The 25,202-nt window shown below is 40.5% G+C and overlaps 1 protein-coding gene across 1 annotated transcript in view; it reads left to right on the plus strand.

Moving 5' to 3' along the window:
• Window positions 1–25,202, plus strand: part of TRAF3 (TNF receptor associated factor 3) — a 101,225-nt gene that overhangs the window by 419 nt on the left and 75,604 nt on the right. The window lies entirely within an intron of this gene.

Below are 25,202 nucleotides of genomic sequence, written 5' to 3' on the forward strand. Positions count from 1 at the left end.
TGTGCAATTCAGAGCACAGTGATGAGTGACCTTAATGCTCTGGGTGTGGGGGGGTTGGGGGGCACTTTAGGAAAATGAACTGCTTTGCATGTTGTTCACATGCCACCTTGCCTCCTTGGGTTTCACACGGTACGGCTGCAAAAATGCACACTTTATCCCTTCCCCCGGTGCCCATGTTGGCACGTTGCATGCAGAGACTGGGAGTGCAGACTTTTCATGCTGCATAGGATATTGCACTCTATGCCAGTTATGGGGCAGGTGAAAGAGTGATTTTATTTATTCCTTACCCAATTTGATAAGAGGGACAATTGAAAATTAAATAGAATTGAGAATATCCAAGAAATACATAGATCATTATATATGTGCCCCCCCCCCCTCCCCCAGCCCACCTGGCTAATGATACCGCAGTGTTATATCTGGAAAGATCATAGTGATAAGCAATGTATGTCTCATCTATGCAGGCAAAAAATATCCTAGGGTGGGGGGGGGGGGGGTATAATTGGATAATTTTGGGAAAGGAATGGCTTGGTCAGTATGATGACTGCATGAATGAATAAATCCGTGACTGAGCATTTCAAGGATATCCGTCAGGTATGTGCCATGCAGTGAAGGATCATGGTGCAAATATTCATGACTCTTATCCTGAAATGGCATGTTAGTAACACTCCACTATCCGGATGCTGTGTCATCTAAGGAAAAAAGGAAGCCGAGAATGGTGGGAGGTCATGGGGGGGGGGGGTAAGAATAACATATATTTTAGGAATCGGGAATGTGTCGGCTTAGGCTTTTATTATAGGGACTAGCAAAGAATTGTAGTAGTTGTGCAATGGCTGGTCATTAATGCCCGTCGCTAAAATATATCTGCATATCTGAAATGCAAATTGGAGGGAAATGAGACCCCAAAGTAAGTGTCAAACCTTTATTTACATTTTTTCAAAATTCTTTTTTCATTTTTATTTGTGTGTTATTTTGTTTTGTTTTTTAATGTTTGTTTTTTTTTCTGTAGATCACTGATTGGATTGTATTTCATACATGACTGGATTATTAAAATGATTCCCGTCATGTCTTATCACCTTATGTATATAAAATGGCTTATTGGTGGTATATAATGAATTTTAATGATGACGATCTCCTATAGAAAAATGTGTTTTCGCATACAGATTATGGACATAATGTCCAGGATGAGAAGAGGGGTCTCATTGGACCTGGTACATGGCGTTAATGTGTGATTTATATGAAAAAAACGAAACGGTTGTAGAATGTAATTGGGTCTGCAGTAATTCTGCTGGAAGCTAGAGGTCTCTGCTTTATTATAGGAAGAACATCCTGGACTTCTGTATTGGATTGGGAAAAACTCTTCCAAATCAGATTGAATCAAATTTATATATTTCTCATCATTATAGTGGTAACATATTCTACAGGGCTCACATTAGGTCCCTGTCCCCACTGTGGGGCTCACAACTTGACGGGGCCAAAATATTAAAAAGTCTGCATTGGAGGCTCTGTCAAAAATGCTGGAAAAAAGAGCGCAGAATGCTGTGCTATTTTTCCCATTAAAATGACGGAAACCCGAAGGGACCCATTAAAGTCAATAGGATCCGTTGTGATGAATCCGTCATGTGATTGAATTTCATTTTTCAGCGATGACTACGCAGCAACACGGAATTCATAGCGCAGATGTGAACAGAGTCTAAAGTGTATCTATCCTTGTTTGCATAAATCAATAATACATGTGAATATATGAAACTTTGCCATATATGTTATTAGGGGAGTGTGGCATCTTCCTTGCTTTCCAGCAGCTTGTAGTTCTTTTTTTTCTGCCTGCAGACTCTGTAAATGTTCAGTCCAGAAAAAAACCCTTCTAGAATAACACAGTAAATACTAGGGGGTGGAGGGCGATGCAGCTTCAGCTTCTCTCTCTTTTTATGTGTTTGTGAGACTGGTGCTGTGAGAGGGGAGGAGGGAGGAGACATTTGATGGTCTCAGAGTACCCAGCACAGCTCTGACATCACACCACTCACCAGGCATGGAGGGATTAAAAATGTATTTTATAAATGGCGGAGGGTTGGCAAAAGACCCCAAAAACACAGGACAAGAACATAGACAGCCCAGCTGCTCTCGTAACGAAAGGGGCAGTGATCCGTACATCTCCCAGACTGTTCTAAGGGGACTTTACACCTAGCGATACAGGGCAATCGTTTTCCACCTGGAGTGATTAATGTTTTTTCACAGTAATGAAAAATTGCTCATTAATTCAGGCTAAATTGACCTGTTTATTATGATGCATTATTTCTATAGAGTCGGCATATTCCACAGCGCTATACACAAAATGGATTAATTCCCATTAATCCCTCACAATGTAATTTTCCTTCTTAAGGAGCACAAATACACACCTAGCCGCCGCGAGGTGGCAAAAAAACGCGCCGACATGCAGTTTTATTGCATCGGGTGACTGGGTGACAGAAAAAGAAGCTCCATGAGAGATAATATGGCTGACCGCGGTAGGCGTTCCAGAGATTGCACACAATTACTGCTCATAGGGAAAACCGCAGGGGGTATGACAACCATAAACACTGTGTGTGCCATCTCTATAACATCCTATTATATAGATATTCTACCCTAGAAGCAATACCCCTGTAATACAGCATCCGATGAAGATCACTGCATACAGAAGTGCCATATGGCCCTTATCAACTATGGACGCGTATATGGCTCCTTGCAACTCAGAGCTTGTACATCGCAGTAATATGATCATGATCCCTAATACCGGCAATAATTAATACAATGCAGATTATTTTGTTTTATGGTAATCTATAAATGGGTGTCCGGAATATCTCACATCCTGACATCATGCATATACGGTATGCAGGATATTTGCAGCGCCATCTGGTGGACTCGGCAGACCTCTTAATAAAACCTATAAGCTATATAATAGGAACAGATCCTCATTGTCTGTATTTCACAGTGTTGTAATGAGTATCAATTTGCATTGATTGCTGCATTAAGGAAGCTTACAATGTATATTCAATGCAATAGACACACACGTGCGCTCCGTATTAGCGAGGATAAATTTAAATTACAAGGATGTGTAAAACATAGACAAATTTATGTTCAGTATAGGCAGAATTGATTTACTCTTTTCTGTTTGAAGGGGTCATGATGATCTATAAGAATGTGTTGGGAAATATTCGGTTAGATGGGGTTTTCAGTCTCTGGATGTAAACAATGTGGATATTCACTGACCGCAAGCATAGATCTTGAAAATGGTGATAGACTGCAATACAAAGTATATTACAAAATTGCAGAACTTTTTATTATACAAAGATTGGGGTTTATTTACACCAGTCTGAACGAGCCCTTTAATCTGACATGTAGCCTCACAGATTCCACTGTGGTCACACAATAATTTCCCTTTCTGTAAAGTTATCTCAAGGATCCAGGAAAAAGGAAGATGTCTGTCAGTTTCCTGCCCCGCCAGTTGTTGACCAGGATCTCCTCCGTCAGTAGCTGCATTTCTTTTAGTAAAGAGACTCTGGATCCGGATTCCCATCTCTATAGGAGGGTGAGGAGCCGTCCTCTATGATGTCATACGTAGTGTCTCCAAACATAATGCAGCGGCAGTGGGCGTATCCCTAGTAGCTGAGACTGGAGCGCTGTTTGCACAGTCAGAGTACAACACCCACACAGCGACTCATCTGTGCAAACAGCAACCAACAGTAATGCTTACAATGCACGCTTATCGGTTGTTGGATCAGGAGTGTGACCTTCTTTGCCTTAAAGGTAATGTGCCGCTAGAAATTATAAAAAAAAATTCAGTTAAACAATTAGTATTTGAGTGATTACACATTGTTTTAATTTTTTTAATTTTTTCACAAGTCAGGAAATATTATAAATTAGATTCTAATTTATAACATTTCCATGTGCTGGGCACTAGAGGGAGCAGTTCCCAAAATTGCAGCATGGTCACTGTGGCAAAGCAGCCTCATTGATTTAATGCTGCAAATTTGGGGTAGACACGCTCTCTAGTGTCCTCACGCAATCCTCCCTCCCTTCTTCTGTCTAGTGCCAGGAGAAGGAGGGGGTTGAATCTTCAAACCTCCTACACTGTGTGCCGCCATTTTCTGAGCGACTGCACAGTGTAGGAGGATTAGATACAGTATCACATAAACAAACATAAATTACCTGCTCCTGCCGCCGCCGCCTCCGCTGGTCTACGCTCCGATTCCTTGCGCCTTTTGAACATATGGCCGGAAGTCGTCATCTTACTGTCCGGCAGCGGCTTCCGGTCCACATGAAAATGGCGCCAGATTTCACTCTGCGAACGTACTTCGTTTTGGTCGGTGTGGGAGCGGCGCATGCGCCGTTCCCACACAGACTGCGAACGCTGCAGAGAATGGAACGGCTCCCGTTCGCATTGTCTATGGGGTTGTATGTGCCGTATTCCATCCGTGTATGTGTCGTTAATCGACACATACAGAGATGGAAAAAAAAATGGCAGCCCCCATAGAGAAGTAAAAGTTGGAACACAGTAAATATTAGAAAGTGACAACACTAATAAATACAATTTTTGTTTATATTTTATTAAAAGCAATATGATAAAAAAAAAAAAAAATTCATGACGCCTTCCCTTTAAAGGGATTTTCCATTTTTAGGTGAATGAAGTTTAATCATTGAATAATGAAAATCTGCAGCTTTCTAATATACTTTGTTTCAACTCCTTGTCCTTTTCAAGATCTCTGCTTGCTATCAGTGAATGAAAACATGGTACAGATTAATTCTTATAGCTCCAGGTTTGCTACACTTGTATCCAGTCTAGACAATCCTTAATAAGTCATTTAAAGGGAATCGGTCACCAGAATGTCCCGAGTTAAACCAGTAACCGAGTATTGTAGAGGAGACTAACCTGTTTCTAGCGTTTATTTTCAGTTTCTGCTTACTGCCTCCTTTGTATAGAAATGTGTTTTATTAAGTTAATGCTAATGAGCATTTCGGTGCAACGAGGGCGTTACCATTGCACCTAAATGCTCTTGCGTCGCTCCCGGAAAAATAAAACAGATTTCTGTACAAAGGAGGCAGTAAGCAGAAACTGAAAATAAACGCTAGAAACAGGTTAGGCTATGTTCACACGGAGTATTTTGGGGGAGGAATATCTGCCTCAAAATTCCGTTTGGAACTTTGAGGCAGATATTCCTCTCCCTGCACGCCGATTTTCGCGGCAATTATCGCGCCGTTTTTCGCCCGCGGCCATTGAGCGCCGCGGGCATAAAACAGCGAGATATACGCTTTCTCCTGCCTCCCATTGAAGTCAATGGGAGGTCAGAGGCGGAAGCGCCCGAAGATAGGGCATGTCGCTTCTTTTTCCCGCGAGGCAGTTTTACTGCTCGCGGGAAAAAGACGCCAACGCCTCCCATTGAAATCAATGGGAGGCGTTCTCGGGCCGTTTCTGCCGAGTTTTGCGACGCGGTTTCCGCGTCAAAAAACTCGGCAAAATACCCCGTGTGAACATAGCCAAGTCTCCTCTAGAATATACTGTTACTGATTTAACTCGGACATTCTGGTGACCGATTCCCTTTAAGGCCGGATTCACACGAGCGTGTGCGTTTTGCGGCGCAAAAGGTACATACCTGCTCCGTGTGTCAGCAGCGTATGATGCGTGGCTGCTTGATTTTCACGCAGCCGCCATCATTATGACACTCTGTAAACAGAAAAGCACGCTGTGTAAAAATCACTGACTGTCTGAACGGCCTGATTGACTAACATAGGTCCGTGCGAGGCGCGTGAAAATCACGCGCGTAGCAGGGACGTATATCATGTTTGCCTGAATAAGCCCTAATGGTAACAAAAAAATGTTCTCTAGTAAAGTTGTGGCCCAAAATGGGGCGGGGCTTAGGACACCAGAGGTAATGTGCTCACAGGTGCCAGTAATCTGCATTCCCAACACCGATATTTATTGCATATCATGTTTGATACGCTTCTGGAACCCACTTCTATGTGAAGAAAGGGGGTACCCTGACCCCCATCCAGCCTGGTAAAATGCCCACAGGCTTTCGCATTCAGGTGTTTAGTGAATAGGCTGGTGGCCGCGTATTCGGCTCTTTCCGTAACTCCCATACAAGTGAATGGAGAGAGCCCCGCACATCAATGTCTGATGGGATTGCCCCTTGGATTCAGACTTTCTGGACCATGATACATGGCAGTGTGATGGTCATACTGGCTCTTCCATGCGGGGGATGGGAAGTGACAACCGCTCAGAGCCCAGTTCTGGCTCAGATAAGCATGTGTCACGATTTTCTACCCCTAATATGATGTGAGACAGGAGGAAGAATTATGTGAATGTCAGTAGAGGCTCTTGTAACCCCGTTTTAGGGGCCCTTTAAAAGCTTTATCAAGAGGGAGAGCTCGGACCGCTGCCTATGTACATAGCACGCCTATAGAAATTCATGCTTCGGCAGTCTAACCACCACACCTTCCTTGGGAAAGTTTTTTTTCGATTCCTCCTGGTTATAAATCTAGCAGTCGTAGGTAACTTTCGTGCAAATGAAGAAAACAAGTCTGTGCAATGACCTTTGTATTAGAACAACAACCGAGACCTTAAAGAACCTTCCTTATATAATATAGGGGATTTTCCTGCTTATAGAGCACTATAAATAATAGCCTTTGGGTTAGAAGAGTTTTCCGGTCTTTTTCTAGGATCTATCAGCAGGAACCATTGTCTCTTTCCAGATCCCTTTAAGGCTGTGGCTCATTAGCTATTGAAAAACTACAACTCTGTACATTCTGGGTTGTAATTGTAGTTTTGAAACAGCCGGAGAACCACAGCTTGCCGGCCGCTGATCTGTTCCTTATTTCTCGCTGACTACCATAGAGGCAAACCATGCAAGGAACTTGGCTAAATTGTGTCTTTTGAGATGAAGGGGTGTGTCTGTCAGCATATTGCTGACTGATTCTAAGCCATATACTGCAGAATTGAGAATACAGCTCTGTAACTGGATCATAATATAGGATCAAGATCAGCGCAAGGTGAGTTATTGCATTTTTAATATAGGATACTGTGCCCCCTAAATTATAATTGTAATGTGGAGACCCATATATACATGGAGATGGTTTTATTATCGTTTACATTATTCTATACACATCTTAACTGCTGCAGAACCTCTTTTTAATGAAGTAGTAGTTACATGGCAGACATGGGTGGCATGGTGACTCAGTGGTTTGTACTGTGTACTGAAGTTTGTATATTCTCTGTGCTCTCTGGTTTTCCTCCAGATTTCTCATTACATCTATAGCCTATTAGCGTCACATGGAAATAAAATATATATATATATATTATATTACTCTAATAGTGGCATACAGACTGGCATATCTACCATAGAGGCAGACCACGCCACTGTTATCGTGCTCGGCACTAAACTAGTCTGGGTGTTTCCGTCACAGCCTTATTGAGTGAAATAATACGATTCTGTTTACCTGGAGCCACCACTAGGAGGAGCTACTGTATACAGATTTATACAGAGATCAATGGGAGCTGTATTAATCCATATGCAGTGAGCACCACCTAGAGGTCGCTCCAGGTAAGTCAAATTTCAATATTTAACTGCAGATATTTAAAGAATCATACAGGCCCAGTCTGTCACATTATCGTATAGCAAAATAGTAAGTGCCCCCCTCCCTTATTTGATTGGTTCTGCTGAAATATTCTACTCTCTCCTTCCTTATAGTACAAACATCACACATCATTTTCTCTTTTCTGCCAGATGCCGGATCTGCTGCTTCTGCAATGACTATTCTGCAGGTTTTTAGACACTCAACCTTAAAATACATACATGGGGCTTTCCTAAAACCCTTGTCTAGTTTTAGAAATATATTTTTTCCGGATTTTGGCTCCGATGAGCCTCTCTCATAATTTCTACTTAAAAGGCCACTCAACCCAACATTTAACTTCAGATGACCCAACTCTTGAGCCAAAATACGGAAAAAATTATAATAAAAATATAAAAAAAAATATTTTTCCTTTTATGTGACTGATCAAAGAGGATTCCGGCTACCATTTAATATAGCCCATATACCGGCAGCGGACTCCTCCACCAGCAGAGGATCATGTACATGGTATATACTACGGTAGGATATAGGTGACCGTCCTCCATGAACACAGATCTTTCTCTGTACACTTACACTGTAGGGATTCTCTATGCACATGCATTATTCCTGCTGCTGCTATGTTTTTTTTATTTTTATTTATTATTGTTATTATTTAATTGTAGTGCAGTCAGTTTTTGAGATAATGGATTGTTAAAGATGCCGGCTCTCCAGCAGCACTAAGTATTTCAGGAGAGAAGCGTGCTGATCTTCGGACCTGTTCACATCAGCACTGGCTTCCGTTTTTAGGATTTCATTTCATCTGTCCCGTCATATGAACAAGGAGCCAAACGGAAAGCATCGCTTCCGTTTGCATCATCATTGATTTCAATGGTATTTATTTTGTTTCAATTGGTTTTACGTTTGTCTCCGTTACGCTAGGTTTCTGGTTTTTTTCACGGAAGCAAAAGTGCTACAGACTACGCTGTTGTCTCTGTGAAAAAAACAAAAAACGGAAACCTAGCAGAGCGAAGGCAAACTAAAACCAATCTAAACAAAATAAATACCATTGAAATCAATGGTGATGCAAACGGAAGCGACGCTTCTCTGACGGAACGGATGATCGGAAATCCGAAACGGAAGCCAGCACTGATTTGAACAGGCCTTTAAAGGGCCAATAAGGCAGCGTGTGTAATGGTCAGTGCCATTAGGTAGGGTTGGTGGTGAAGGACTTAAAGTATGTGGAATTAGCAGGGTCCCCAGTAGCGCAGAGTATTTCAGGAAATTGTGCTGATCTTGTAGGAGATCAGAGTGCGAGTTACGTAGTGCAAGGAGCTGTGCCCCTGCAGCACAGAATATCTCAGGAGAGGAGTGTGCTGATATTGTGCAAGGTCACAGATTGGTAGTTATATAGTGAAAGATTAAGAGTCCCCAGCAGCACAGAGTATGTCAGTAGAGTAGTGTGCCGATCTTATAGGAGGTCACAGACTGGGAGTTACATAGTGGAAGGAGCGGAGTCCCCAGCAGCACAGAATTGGTCCTGTGTTTTGCTTTAAAATCTCAACCTCTTCATGTCATGTCTCTTTGAGGTTCGAAATTTTGTGCTAATTAGTTACTTAGTATATCTCTATAGCGGTCAGAGCTCCTCTTTATTTATCCAGAGCTTCAAGTGCCCTGCATAGACATAGAATTACGATACCATTCTAGCTGCCTGCAGCCACCACTAGGGGGAGCTTACTGTATACTATTGATTTCAATGCATTAACAGTATGGGATAAACTCCCCCTAGTGGTGGCAGCAGGCAGCCAGAAATGGTGGACATTGACTTTAAGGGCTTATTTACACGAACGTGATATACGTCCGTGCAACGCGCGTGATTTTCACGCGTGTCGTACGGACCTATGTTAGTCTATGGGGCCGTGCAGACTGTCCGTGAGTTTCATGCAGCGTGTCCTAATATTTGTGCGTTGTTCGTGCATCACGCACTCCTTGAAGTCAATGGGTGCGTGAAAATCACGCGCAGCACATGGAAGCACTTCCGTGTGACGAGCGTGATTCGCGCAACAGCAGTAAAAACGATGAGTGAAAACAGAAAAGCACCACGAAAACGAGGTGAAAAAGTCAGGTGAAAACAGCTCCTGATTTACAGACGTTTTTGTAACATCTTGCGTATTTTACGGACGTTATTGGAGCTGTTTTTCAATGGAGTCAATGAAAAACGGCTCCAAAAACGTCCCAAGAAGTGACATGCACTTCTTTGACGCGGACGTCTTTTTTACGCGCCGTCTTTTAACAGCGACGCGTAAAATTATACCTCGTGGGAACAGAACATCGTAAAAGCCATTAGAAGCAACGGGCAGATGTTTGTAGGCGAATTAGGCTCATTTTTTCAGGCGTAATTCGAGGCATCAAACGCCCGAATTACGTCTGAATACACTGCTTGTGAACATACCCTTAGGCCTCATTCACATGGCAGGGTTTCCCGGCCGGGTGCCGGCCGTTCATAAATCGGCCGGCACCCGGCTGCATTAGGAATAATAGACCCCTAATGGGGCTATTCACACGACCGATTTTTTGACGGCCGGGAAAACCGGCCGTCAAAAAATAGGACATGCTCTATCTTCGCCCGGGTACCTGGCCGCCCGGCTCCCATAGAAGTCTATGGGGCCGGGTAATGCACGGCCATCACCGGGATGTGTCCCGAGTGATGGCCGGATTTTCCGGAGCTTGCACTCTATCTCCTCCTCAGTGCAGAGTGCATGTGAGGAGGAGTTGATGCCATTCTGACGAATGGCATCGCTGTACACTGTGTGGCAGGGCCGGGGTGTACAGCAGGTGGAAGGGAGCGCTGCGCTGGCTCCCTTCCCCTGCTTGAAAAGCGCCCTGGCCCGGCGACACCTTCGATGGCGCCGCTAGCAGCTGCAGCTGCTGCTACTACTGCAGCGACGCCACTATAGCAGAGCGGGGAGGGGGGGGAGGTATCTCCCCGCTCTGCTATGTGCTAGCCCCACTTTAGCTCCTTGAAGGAGCGGAATCCCCGTGTTTTCGGGGATTCCGCTCCTGGACAGAGCGCTTGATGTCTCTGTCCATATCTGGGCAGTGACATCAGGGGAAACTCCTGAAGCGGAATCCCCGAACACATGGGGACTCCCCTTCAGGAGTTGCCGCTGATGTCACTGTCCGGATCTGCCCGGCCCGGCACGGGTGCAAAACTTAATGCAAACCGGCCGGGCAAAATGGCCGATTTTACCGGCCGACACGCGGGCTCGGGAACGACCCGGTCGTGTGAATCCCGCCTTACTGACATCTGATTCTGGTCTGCTAACATTTTATGATGTAGCAATCCTGTGGCGGATGATCTGATTTCGGATTAAAGGAATTTCACTAATTTTTTCGAAAGGGGAATGCACAGATTTTATTAATTTCTTGCATTAATTTTACTTATGCTTTTAACTGAATATATATATATATATAGTGTGTGTTTTTTTTATTATCTTCTTTGCCATCACAACATCTTAAAATTCCAGTTATGTTGATGTATAATCTTTTATATGCGATCACAGGGGGAACTCGAGAGATTGAGATTCTGTTTTAGAAAAAAATTCCTTGGTGCCTCTTATAGCAAAAATAATGTTTATTAATAAGAGCCGATACTCGCCAAGGATTATTAACATTTGCATTAAATGTTTGTGAGGGAATAAAGTGGTAATTAACGTAATTCCCCATATATGTAATGTCCAGGGATTTTCAGCCAATAAAGCCTGGCAAAATGTGCGCTGAATGGGACTGGTATGAAAAGACAACAGGTTATAGTAAGGATTGCAGAAAATTCAGGATTATTAGAAGTACTGATGGCCATGTAATCTCCTACTCCTCGCTTTCTATACAACATATGTGATGATCTTCTGCCACTGTTGACCCACCTCTGACGGTATGTTCACTTATAGCAAACCACCAATTATCCAATACTGATGCCCCCAGCACCAAAGAGGCAGGAAGATAATTACCCGATACTCTGATATTGAGCATGTCTGAACCAGTGACTGCTGGATTAATGAAATAAAACATTATTTTTCTTTTCCTGGCATATTTACAATACCCCCAAACCATATGAAGAGGGTAATATATTGTAGAAAAGAGTAACAATTGAATTGGTCAATAACTACTATAATACTGCCCCCTATATACAAGAATATAACTACTATAATACTGCCCCCTATATACAAGAATATAACTACTATAATACTGCTCCCTATATACAATATAACTACTATAATACTGCTCCTATATACAAGAATATAACTACTATAATACTGCCCCTATATACAAGAATATAACTACTATAATACTGCCCCCTATATACAAGAATATAACTACTATAATACTGCTCCCTATATACAATATAACTACTATAATACTGCTCCTATATACAAGAATATAACAACTATAATACTGCTCCTATATACAAGAATATAACTACTATAATACTTCTCCCTATATACAAGAATATAACTACTATAATACTGCCCCTATATACAAGAATATAACTACTATAATACTGCCCCTATATACAAGAATATAACTACTATAATACTGCTCCTATATACAAGAATATAACTACCATAATACTGCTCCTATATACAAGAATATAACTACTATAATACTTCTCCCTATATACAAGAATATAACTACTATAATTCTGCCCCCTATATACAAGAATATAACTACTATAATACTGCCCCTATATACAAGAATATAGCTACTATAATACTGACCCCCTATATACAAGAATATAACTACTATAATACTGCCCCTATGTACAAGAATATAACTACTATAATACTGCTCCTATATACAAGAATATAACTACTATAATACTGCCCCTATACACAAGAATATAACTACTATAATACTGCCCCTATATACAAGAATATAACTACTATAATACTGCTCCTATATACAAGAATATAACTACTATAATACTGCCCCTATATACAAGAATATAACTACTGTAATACTGCTCCTATATACAAGAATATAACTACTATAATACTGCCCCTATATACAAGAATATAACTACTATAATACTACAATACTGCTCCTATATACAAGAATATAACTACTATAATACTGCCCCTATATACAAGAATATAACTACTATAATACTGCCCCTATATACAAGAATATAACTACTATAATACTGCTCCTATATACAAGAATATAACTACTATAATACTGCCCGCTATATACAAGAATAGAACTACTATAATACTGCCCCTATATACAAGAATATAACTACTATAATACTGCCCCTATATACAAGAATATAACTACTATAATACTGCCCCTATATACAAGAATAGAACTACTATAATACTACCCCATATATACAAGAATATAACTACTATAATACTGCCCCTATATACAAGAATATAACTACTATAATACTGCCCCTATATACAAGAATATAACTACTATAATACTGCTCCTATATACAAGAATATAACTACTATAATACTGCCCGCTATATACAAGAATAGAACTATTATAATACTGCCCCTATATACAAGAATAGAACTACTATAATACTGCCCCTATATACAAGAATAGAACTACTATAATACTGCTCCTATATACAAGAATATAACTACTATAATACTGCCCGCTATATACAAGAATATAACTACTATAATACTGCCCCTATATACAAGAATATAACTACTATAATACTGCCCCTATATACAAGAATATAACTACTATAATACTGCTCCTATATACAAGAATATAACTACTATAATACTGCCCGCTATATACAAGAATATAACTACTATAATACTGCCCCTATATACAAGAATATAACTACTATAATACTTCTCCCTATATACAAGAATATAACTACTATAATTCTGCCCCCTATATACAAGAATATAACTACTATAATACTGCCCCTATATACAAGAATATAACTACTATAATACTGCCCCTATACACAAGAATATAACTACTATAATACTGCCCCCTACGTACAAGAATATAACTACTATAATACTGCCCCTATATACAAGAATATAACTACTATAATACTGCCCCTATATACAAGAATATAACTACTATAATACTGCCCCTATATACAAGAATATAACTACTATAATACTGCTCCTATATACAAGAATATAACTACTATAATACTGGCCGCTATATACAAGAATAGAACTACTATAATACTGCTCCCTATATACAAGAATATAACTACTATAATACTGCTCGTATATACAAGAATATAACTACTATAATACTGCCCCTATATACAAGAATATAACTACTATAATACTGACCCCTATATACAAGAATATAACTACAATAATACTGCTCCTATATATAAGAATATAACTACTATAATACTGCTCCTATATACAAGAATAGAACTACTATAATACTGCTCCCTATATACAAGAATAGAACTACTATAATACTGCTCCTATATACAAGAATAGAACTACTATAATACTGCCTTCTATATACAAGAATAGAACTACTATAAGGGTATGTGCACACACACTAATTACGTCCGTAATTGACGGACGTATTTCGGCCGCAAGTACCGGACCGAACACAGTGCAGGGAGCCGGGCTCCTAGCATCATAGTTATGTACGATGCTAGGAGTCCCTGCCTCTCTGCAGGACAACTGTCCCGTACTGTAATCGTGTTTTCAGTACGGGACAGTAGTTCCACGGAGAGGCAGGGACTCCTAGCATCGTACATAACTATGATGCTAGGAGCCCGGCTCCCTGCACTGAGTTCGGTCCGGGACTTGCGGCCGAAATACGTCCGTCAACTACGGACGTAATTAGTGTGTGTGCACATACCCTAATACTGCTCCCTATATACAAGAATATAACTACTATAATACTGCTCCTATATACAAGAATATAACTACTATAATACTGCCCCCTATATACAAGAATATAACTACTATAATACTTCTCCCTATATACAAGAATATAACTACTATAATTCTGCCCCCTATATACAAGAATATAACTACTATAATACTGCTCCTATATACAAGACTATAACTACTATAATACTGCCCCCTATATACAAGAATATAACTACTATAATACTGCTCCTATATACAAGAATATAACTACTATAATACTGCCCGCTATATACAAGAATATAACTACTATAATACTGCAATACTGTCCTCTATATACAAGAATATAACTACTATAATACTGCCCCCTATATACAAGAATATAACTACTATAATACTGCCCCTATATACAAGAATATAACTACTATAATACTACCCCTATATACAAGAATATAACTACTATAATACTGCCCCTATATACAAGAATATAACTACTATAATACTGCCCCCTATATACAAGAATATAACTACTATAATACTGCTCCTATATACAAGACTATAACTACTATAATACTGCCCCCTATATACAAGAATATAACTACTATAATACTGCTCCTATATACAAGAATATAACTACTATAATACTGCCCGCTATATACAAGAATATAACTACTATAATACTGCCCCTATATACAAGAATATAACTACTATAATACTGCTCCTATATACAAGAATATAACTACTATAATACTGCCCCTATATACAAGAATATAACTACTATAATACTGCCCCTATACACAAGAATATAACTACTATAATACTGCCCCCTACGTACAAGAATATAACTACTATAATACTGCCCCCTACATACAAGAATATAACTACTATAATACTGCCCCCTATATACAAGAATATAACTACTATAATACTGACCCCTATATACAGGAATATAACTACTATAATACTGCCCCCTATATACAAGAATATAACTACTATAATACTGCCCCCTACATACAAGAATATAACTACTATAATACTGCCCCCTATATACAAGAATATAACTACTATAATACTGCTCCTATATACAAGAATATAACTACTATAATACTGCTCCTATATACAAGAATATAACTACTATAATACTGACCCCTATATACAAGAATATAACTACAAAAATACTGCTCCTACATACAAGACTATAACTACTATAATACTGCCCCCTATATACAAGAATATAACTACTATAATACTGCCCCTATATACAAGAATATAACTACTATAATACTGCCCCTATATACAAGAATATAACTACTATAATACTGCTCCTATATACAAGAATATAACTACTATAATACTGCCCCTATATACAAGAATATAACTACTATAATACTGCTCCTATATACAAGAATATAACTACTATAATACTGCCCCCTATATACAAGAATATAACTACTATAATACTGACCCCTATATACAGGAATATAACTACTATAATACTGCCCCCTATATACAAGAATATAACTACTGTAATACTGCTCCTATATACAAGAATATAACTACTATAATACTGCCCCTATATACAAGAATATAACTACTATAATACTGCTCCTATATACAAGAATATAACTACTATAATACTGACCCCTATATACAAGAATATAACTACAAAAATACTGCTCCTACATACAAGACTATAACTACTATAATACTGCCCCCTATATACAAGACTATAACTACTATAATACTGCCCCTATATACAAGAATATAATTACTATAATACTGCCCCCTATATACAAGAATATAACTACTATAATACTGCCCCTATATACAAGAATATAACTACTATAATACTGCCCCTATATACAAGAATATAACTACTATAATACTGCTCCTATATACAAGAATATAACTACTATAATACTGCCCCCTATATACAAGACTATAACTACTATAATACTGCCCCCTATATACAAGAATATAACTACTATAATACTGCTCCTATATACAAGAATATAACTACTATAATACTGCCCCTATATACAAGAATAGAACTACTAGATATTTGTGCATTGCTGTTATTTTAGCTCCCCTCCCCCGCAGACAGTTGTAAGTGTAATAGAAATATATTTCTTTAAATAACGAGGAGACCGATGGAGGAGCTTGTCTCTAATTACGACACTTAATCCACTCTCAATTATTTATTTCAAACAAGTGCACTCGTGAGAATAAAAGCGAGCTGAGAAACCCAGAATTGGCGCCACCAGGTTAGGCCCCCACCTCCGTGAGCTGTATACAAGGATAGCATCAGTCCTGGAAGGAGTCCTGGCTTTCTTTATGCCAGCTATCAGGTTCCCGGAGTCCTGTATTTACCAGCTCATCCTACCAGCTGTTTATTTTCAGATATAAGCTGCAGGTGACCTCTGTCAACCCACAAAATAGGAGTTGCTCCTTCCTTAAAGGGGTTGTCCAGATTTGCTCAACTACTTTTCAGATGTAGTGCTGCCAACCAGTCTTGGCCTCGGCTGATTTGAAAATGAGGGTTTCCTTTGTCCAAAACAACCCGTAACGAGCTAATTGATGCTTTTAAATTGTATTGTTTTTGCTGTTTTAATATTTAGTGCCCCCTACAGGAGAAGAAAGACATAACACACAGCTATAAATAAAAAAAACATAAGTCTATTGTTTATTTTGGAGTGTATTCCCATCTTAGACTTTTATGGCTTTTCATGAAATGTGCCGTAAGTGTCTGATAGATGCGGGTTCCGCCTCTGGGACCGCATCTCTCTCCCAAACATGTGCTCTGCTACCCCCATGCCGTTTGGTGGGGCAGCTGATGGCTTCCGCATCCAGTCAGAGAATCAATGTAGAGGTGGCCGGGAGTTTCGGAAACAGCCGAGGCCAGGTCGACGCTTTTTCTGCAACTCCATTTAGGCCTTGTTCACACACTGCAGATTTGATGCAGATTTTGCATGTATTTAAGCTGAAACCAGGAACGGAACCCGTAACAGAAGAAATATAGACAAGAAGACCTTTATAGGTCTGCTCTCTTGGATACAATTCTGGTTTTTGGTTCAAAAAATGCATGCGAAATCGGCATCAAATCTGCACTGTGTGAACAAGGCCTTACTGTGGATATGCCATAAATGTCTAAGATTGAAATACCGCTTTAAAGTCGCATGACCGTAATTCTGAGGGTCTGTGAGTTAAGCACCCCCCTTATTTTGGGATACATAAAATATACAGAATAAGTTTTATAAAAAAATAATATGGGTGGGGAAGAAAATAACCCAAGCAAATTCCGCCATTGTAATTTGGGATTTGTTTTTATGGCGTTCACGATGCGGTAAAAATTACATTACTTTTTATTCTATGGGCCGTTACCGTTGTGGCGATACCAACTTTATTTAATTGTGTGTTTTGTTTTTTTTACTGCTTTGTCACAGTAAAAAAATGATTTTTTTTGTGTCGTATTCCAAGAGCCGTTTTTTATATTTCCGCCGAAAAAGCTTTATGGGGGTCGTTTTTTGCAGGATGAGTTGGAGTTTTCATTGGTACTATTTTGGGGCACATCCTTATCTTTTTATTGGGAGGCGGGATGAAAATAAAACCGCAATTCTGACATTTTTTATGTCCTTAACCGTGCGAGATAAATAATATGGTGATTTTATAGTACGGGCCCTAAAGATTGTAGTATTATCAATTGTGTGTTGTTTCCTAATTCATTTATTTATTTATTTTTTTTTTTTTCAAACGAAAACATTTTCTGAAAGGGAAAAAATAAAAATTTTTTTTTTTTTTTTAACATTGCATTTTTTTCCCCTAAACGTTTACATTTTTTTTATTTATTTTTGTCGCTTTTATACTAGATTGCTATATTACTGCAGTGCAGTGAATTCTGCCAGAGAGTGTTTTACTGACAGGCATCCTATTGGCTGATGGCTCAGGTACATGGCAGAACTGGGGGCCCACGACTTCCATAGCAACATTATCAGCAGCCTGTGATCATGTCATGAGATGCCGATGTGCTTACAGATGGGGCTCCCTCCCTCTGTAAAACCATCTGGGTGACGCGGTAGCAATTGACCTGGGTTTCTAAAGGGTAAACTGCCAGAAGGGAGTTATCTCTGATCCCGTTGCAGCAAGGGGTCAGCTGTGTGTTACTGCTGAGGGTGCGGAAATAGCTTCTGAGTCCGCGCCATCCCCTTGCTGTATATTTGTTTGTAACGTTCTGTCTGCCTGTATCCCACCACTAGAGGGAGCTATAGTGTATAAAATGTATGATGTAAGCTCCCCCTAGTGGTAAACCTGCAGGCAGACAGAATTACATAATACATTTCTCTCTGGCTGAGGGGATTTTGAGGGGTTTTTTTTTACCAGAAAAATGGAGCCCTGACTGCAATAAAGGTGTATTAATAAAAGTAATCCGCCCAGAAGTTAACATTTATAGGAAATCAACATATATTAATTTTTTTCATTTTGAGGGAATGTAATCTTAGAATTTGGAAGTTTCCTATTACGTTACACAGGGATATATACTCTCTACACCTACTTGTAGGTCATTCTATTGTTTGGTATATTAATAAATGTAGGGAATTCTGTCGGCCTCTATTGTTTGCTTATTCTTTCCTAGACTTGGCCACGCCCCTTCTGGCTCTTACTCCGCCCTCTATGACATCACACATAATTTCTGCCATTAGACCACAGTCCCATGTATTGTATTATTAAAAGAACATTACTCTTATTCTGGAAGGAAATGCACAATGGCTCAAGAACCGAATTCCGAGTTCCCAGACAAACGCGATAAATGATTCAATATCTGATAATTCCAACCAAAACAATCAGATGTAATTACAACTTTGTTGTGGACTGAAAATCCCCAACCAACATGTTCAATGAGCGTAAATGATTGACGTGAGTCATCAGATGGCTAAATACATGTCACCATGACATCATAAGCGATTTAGGCGGGGTTTCCTGTTTTCGATGTCGAGGGGAACAATCAGGCACGTTGGATTTCAACATGCCCCCATCCTTTGTTCCCGAAGGAAGGGGTCAGCAACCTTTGGCACTCCAGCTACTGTGAAACTACAATTCCCAGCATGCCCTGGCATTTTTTGCCCGGAATAATAAAGCCTTTGGCCTTCAGGGCATGATGGGATTTGTATTTTCACAACAGCTGAAGTGCCAAAAGTTGCTGACCCCTGCCGTAGGAGATATGCCGCCGACAAATGTGTCTGAAATTGGATTATGCCCCTTTCCCCATTGAAAACACATTCACGCAGGGCAGAGCAGAGGGGGTGTCAGGAGGAATAGCTGTTGGATGAATGAGTTTTCTATGGCTACCTAAGACACAAGGGGGAAGATTTACTAAGCAAATTGCGGCAATAAATGTAGTATGTACGTGACCCAAATTATGTGTCTAGGATGCCTACTGAGTTGTACCCTATGCTACGTGCGCCATTTAAAAAATTTGCCAACGTTTCTGCCTAATCCTAGATTTGTGCATCTTCTGGATTTCTGATAAATGTCCCCCAGGGGAAATGTTGTATTGCATGGCACTAATGAGTTCCATGCATCCTCCAGAGCTGCTCGCTGTTGCCCTAATTTGGGGCCATGATCAAAAATCCCAAGTTCTAAGGTTAAAGAGGCTCTGTCACCACATTATAAGTGCCTTATCTCCTACATAATGTGATCGGCGCTGTAATGTAGGTGACAGCAGTGCTTTTTATTTAGAAAAACAATCATTTTTGAGCAAGTTCTAAGCGATTTTAGCTTTATGCTAATTAGTTTCTTAATGCCCAAGTGGGCGTGTTTTTACTTTAGACCAAGTGGGGTGAATGACGCTGACCAATCAGCGACCAATCAGTGACCAATCGGCGTCATGCACTTCTCTCCATTCATTTAGTCAGCGCATAGTGACACTGCGTTGTTCATTATGTGCTGTCTTATACTGACACATTAACATTACTGAAGTGTTTAGACAGTGAATAGACATTCCTTCCAGCCAGGACGCGATGTCTATTCACTCAGGGTGATTACGCTTTGCTCTGCTGTAAGTACCAGCATGACGCTGACTGGTCAATGAGTGGTCACTGATTGGTCAGTATCATACACTCCTCTGTACAATGCCCACTTGGTCTAAAGTAAAAACACAACCAGTTGGCCATTAAGAAACTAATTAGCATAAAGCTAAAATCGCTCCTAACGTGGTAAAAATAGATAGTTTTTCTAAATAAAAAGGACTCCTGTCACCTACATTACAGCGCCGATCACATTATGTAGAAGATAGGGCACTTATAATGTGGTGACAGAGCCTCTTTAAAGAGGCTCTGTCACCACATTATAAGTGCCCTATCTCCTATATAAGGAGATCGGTGCTATAATGTAGGTCACAGTAGGCAAGCGTAATCTCGTGAGATTACGATGTAACCTGTCATTTCAAACAAGATTACGCTTGTCTTGCTGGAATCTCACAGAAAAGATTCAGACGTGTCAGGATTCTGAATACACATCACGTACAGGCTGGAGGTAATGTATATTCATTATCAGGACGCTGCAGTAATGTTAATGTTTGTGTATGTAGCTGCACATAACGATATAGCTATATCGCTAGTGCAGTGTAAATGAATGGAGACAAGTGCATGACGCTGATTGGTCACTGATTGGTCAGCGTCATACACTCCTCTGTACAACGCCCACTTGGTCAAAAATTAAAACACGCCCAGTTGTCCATTAAGAAACTCATTAGCATAAATCTAAAAATCGCTCAAAGTGGTTTAAAATAGATTGTTTTTCTAAATAAAAAGCATTACGGTCACCTACATTTAGGGCACTTATAATGTGGTGACAGAGCCTCTTTAAGGACACATGTAGCGGTGGCCAAAAACAACACCCATGTGCAACCGGCACAGATTCCAAATTGGTAGATCACGGCCGCATGATTTTGCAGGTAATACGTCGGTTGTACCAGTAAAATTGGACTTCGGGCATTGCAGAGCCTGACTTTTTTTAAGACAGTGGGTGAGTCAAGGTCTGACAACTCTCCTCTCGTAAGTTAGGATGGCAAATATCTGGAGTTTCCTTCTGACCTTTCAGCCTCCTAAGATCCAGTGTAAGGCTGGATTCACACACCGCGTTTTGCTGCGTTTCGGTGGGGTTTCTGTTAGCCTTTTTTAGTGCGGCCAGAGGTCACACTAGTCTATAGTAAAATAAATATATAATATATCTGTGTTTTGGTTTGTGGTCAGTGGCGCTTTTTCCAAACACAGCATGATCTGGGTATGGTGTTTCTGCCCATGGGCTTCTCTATAGGACTTTAAAAACGCCAGAAAAAACACGTACAAAATTACAAGCGCCACTAAGAAACGCATATTCAATTTTAATAACTCTAGCGTTTTTTGATGCAGTTTAACACGCCAGAAAAATCCTGTGAGTGAAGGAGGTCTAAAGAAAAATGGGGTATGAAATGTATTAATATTTTACCTGAAACTTCTATCGACTGGAATTTCCCTCTGAATCCTTTTAGTCAAAGATCCAGACATTTTCATTTTTGGGGAAACGCATGATTAATGTGTCAAATAAAAACTGCTTTGCAATTCTTGAAATGTTCTAAAATAACCGGGAACTGAATCTAATGATTCCCAGCAGAGCGGCAGACACTAATGCATTTTTAGAAAAAAAATTAGTCAAAGGGTTATTCCCACCATCTACATTTATGGCAGATCAATGGGATGTGCCATAAATGTCTGAGCTCTGCCACTCAGACCTATCTCAAGAACGGGGATCGCCTGGTGAAGTGGCTCCCACATCTGGGGGAGTATGAGTGGAGAGGTGGCCCTCATGTGCGCAGCTCTCTCCATTGATTCCTACCACTATTCTGCTGGTGGAGTTACTGTGTTCATACATTACGTTACTTCTCCTGTACTGATCCTGAGTTACATCCTGTATTATACTCCAGAGCTGCACTCACTATTCTGCTGGTGGAGTCACTGTGTACATACATTACATTACTTATCCTGTACTGATCCTGAGTTACATCCTGTATTATACTCCAGAGCTGCACTCACTATTCTGCTGGTGGAGTTACTGTGTACATACATTACTTCTCCTGTACTGATCCTGAGTTACATCCTGTATTATACTCCAGAGCTGCACTCACTATTCTGCTGGTGGAGTCACTGTGTACATACATTACATTACTTATCCTGTACTGATCCTGAGTTACATCCTGTATTATACTCCAGATCTGTACTCACTATTCTGCTGGAGGAGTCACTGTACATACATTACTTATCCTGTACTGATCCTGAGTTACATCCTGTATTATACTCCAGAGCTGCACTCACTATTCTGCTGGTGGAGTCACTGTGTACATATATTACATTACTTATCCTGTACTGATCCTGAGTTATATCCTGCATTATACTCCAGAGCTGCACTCACACTTCTGCTGGTTATTATTGGTAACAGTCAACCATCATGTTGACAGACACATCCCCTAACATCTTCGCTGAGCTCCTATAATGTAGGGAGGACTGTATATCACATCACTGCACATAGTCTGGTGTAAATATGAAATTTCCCAAAATGCAAAGCACCAGAGCAAGCTTTGTACAGATACTGAACAACCAGGGAATAATGGGAGATTTCAGCTCTAAGGCCAGCAGAATTGTAAATGCAGCTCTGGACTTTAGGGCTGGGATCACACATTGTACAGCACAATGTAAGTATAATACAAAATATGAAATAAACATCTGCCACACAATAGATTGGAAGTATTTAAAGTGTAGCTAAACGTTTGACAAACTTCTGACATGTCATAGTGACGTGTTAGAAGTTTGGATTGGTGGGGACCGAGCACTGAGACCCCCACAAATCGCTACAACGAAGCAGCAGAAGAGCTCGTGTGAGCGCTCAGCCGCTTAGTGTTCGGCTTTTTCCGGAAATAAATGTATCGGTGTACGGACTCAATAGAAAGTCTATGAGCCCGTACACCGATACATTGGCTTTCCGGAAAAAACCGAACAGACACAAAGCAGCTGAGCGGTCACACGAGCGGTCACACTAGTTCTATTATATGCTTCGTTCTAGTGATTGGTGGGGGTCTCAGTGCTCAGACCCCCACCAATCCAAACTTCTAACACGTCACTATGACATGTCAGAAGTTTGTCAAACGTTTAGCTGCACTTTAAAGGTTTTATTTTACTTTAAAAGAGAAAATAAAAAAAATAAAGTTTTACCCTACGCATATTATTTATATAAGAGAGTGTAACTTTTAGGGTATGTGCACACACACTAATTACGTCCGTAATTGACGGACGTATTTCGGCCGCAAGTCCCGGACCGAACACAGTGCAGGGAGCTGGGCTCCTAGCATCATACTTATGTACGATGCTAGGAGTCCCTGCCTCGCTGCAGGACAACTGTCCCGTACTGTAATCATGTTTTCAGTACGAGACAGTAGTCTGGTATTATATGTGTAGTAGGGGCAGCAGTCTGGTATTATGTGTCTAGTAGGGGCAGCAGTCTGGTATTATATGTCTAGTAGGGGCAGCAGTCTGGTATTATATGTGTAGTAGGGGCAGTAGTCTGGTATTATATGTGTAGTAGGGGCAGTAGTCTGGTATTATATGTGTAGTAGGGGCAGTAGTCTGGTATTATGTGTGTAGTAGGGGCAGTAGTCTGGTATTATATGTGTAGTAGGGGCAGTAGTCTGGTATTATGTGTGTAGTAGGGGCAGTAGTCTGGTATTATATGTGTAGTAGGGGCAGTAGTCTGGTATTATGTGTCTAGTAGGGGCAGTAGTCTGGTATTATATGTCTAGTAGGGGCAGTAGTCTGGTATTATGTGTCTAGTAGGGGCAGCAGTCTGGTATTATGTGTGTAGTAGGGGCAGCAGTCTGGTATTATGTGTCTAGTAGGGGCAGCAGTCTGGTATTATGTGTCTAGTAGGGGCAGCAGTCTGGTATTATGTGTGTAGTAGGGGCAGCAGTCTGGTATTATGTGTCTAGTAGGGGCAGCAGTCTGGTATTATGTGTCTAGTAGGGGCAGTAGTCTGGTATTATATGTCTAGTAGGGGCAGTAGTCTGGTATTATGTGTCTAGTAGGGGCAGCAGTCTGGTATTATGTGTGTAGTAGGGGCAGCAGTCTGGTATTATGTGTCTAGTAGGGGCAGCAGTCTGGTATTATGTGTGTAGTAGGGGCAGTAGTCTGGTATTATGTGTGTAGTAGGGGCAGTAGTCTGGTATTATGTGTGTAGTAGGGGCAGCAGTCTGGTATTATGTGTCTAGTAGGGGCAGCAGTCTGGTATTATGTGTCTAGTAGGGGCAGCAGTCTGGTATTATATGTGTAGTAGGGGCAGCAGTCTGGTATTATGTGTGTAGTAGGGGCAGTAGTCTGGTATTATGTGTGTAGTAGGGGCAGCAGTCTGGTATTATGTGTCTAGTAGGGGCAGCAGTCTGGTATTATGTGTCTAGTAGGGGCAGCAGTCTGGTATTATGTGTCTAGTAGGGGCAGTAGTCTGGTATTATGTGTCTAGTAGGGGCAGTAGTCTGGTATTATGTGTCTAGTAGGGGCAGCAGTCTGGTATTATGTGTCTAGTAGGGGCAGTAGTCTGGTATTATATGTCTAGTAGGGGCAGTAGTCTGGTATTATATGTGTAGTAGGGGCAGTAGTCTGGTATTATGTGTCTAGTAGGGGCAGCAGTCTGGTATTATGTGTGTAGTAGGGGCAGTAGTCTGGTATTATATGT

Source organism: Rhinoderma darwinii, chromosome 12, assembly GCF_050947455.1.
Source record: "Rhinoderma darwinii isolate aRhiDar2 chromosome 12, aRhiDar2.hap1, whole genome shotgun sequence".
In the NCBI taxonomy this organism is placed as follows: Eukaryota; Metazoa; Chordata; class Amphibia; order Anura; family Rhinodermatidae; genus Rhinoderma; species Rhinoderma darwinii.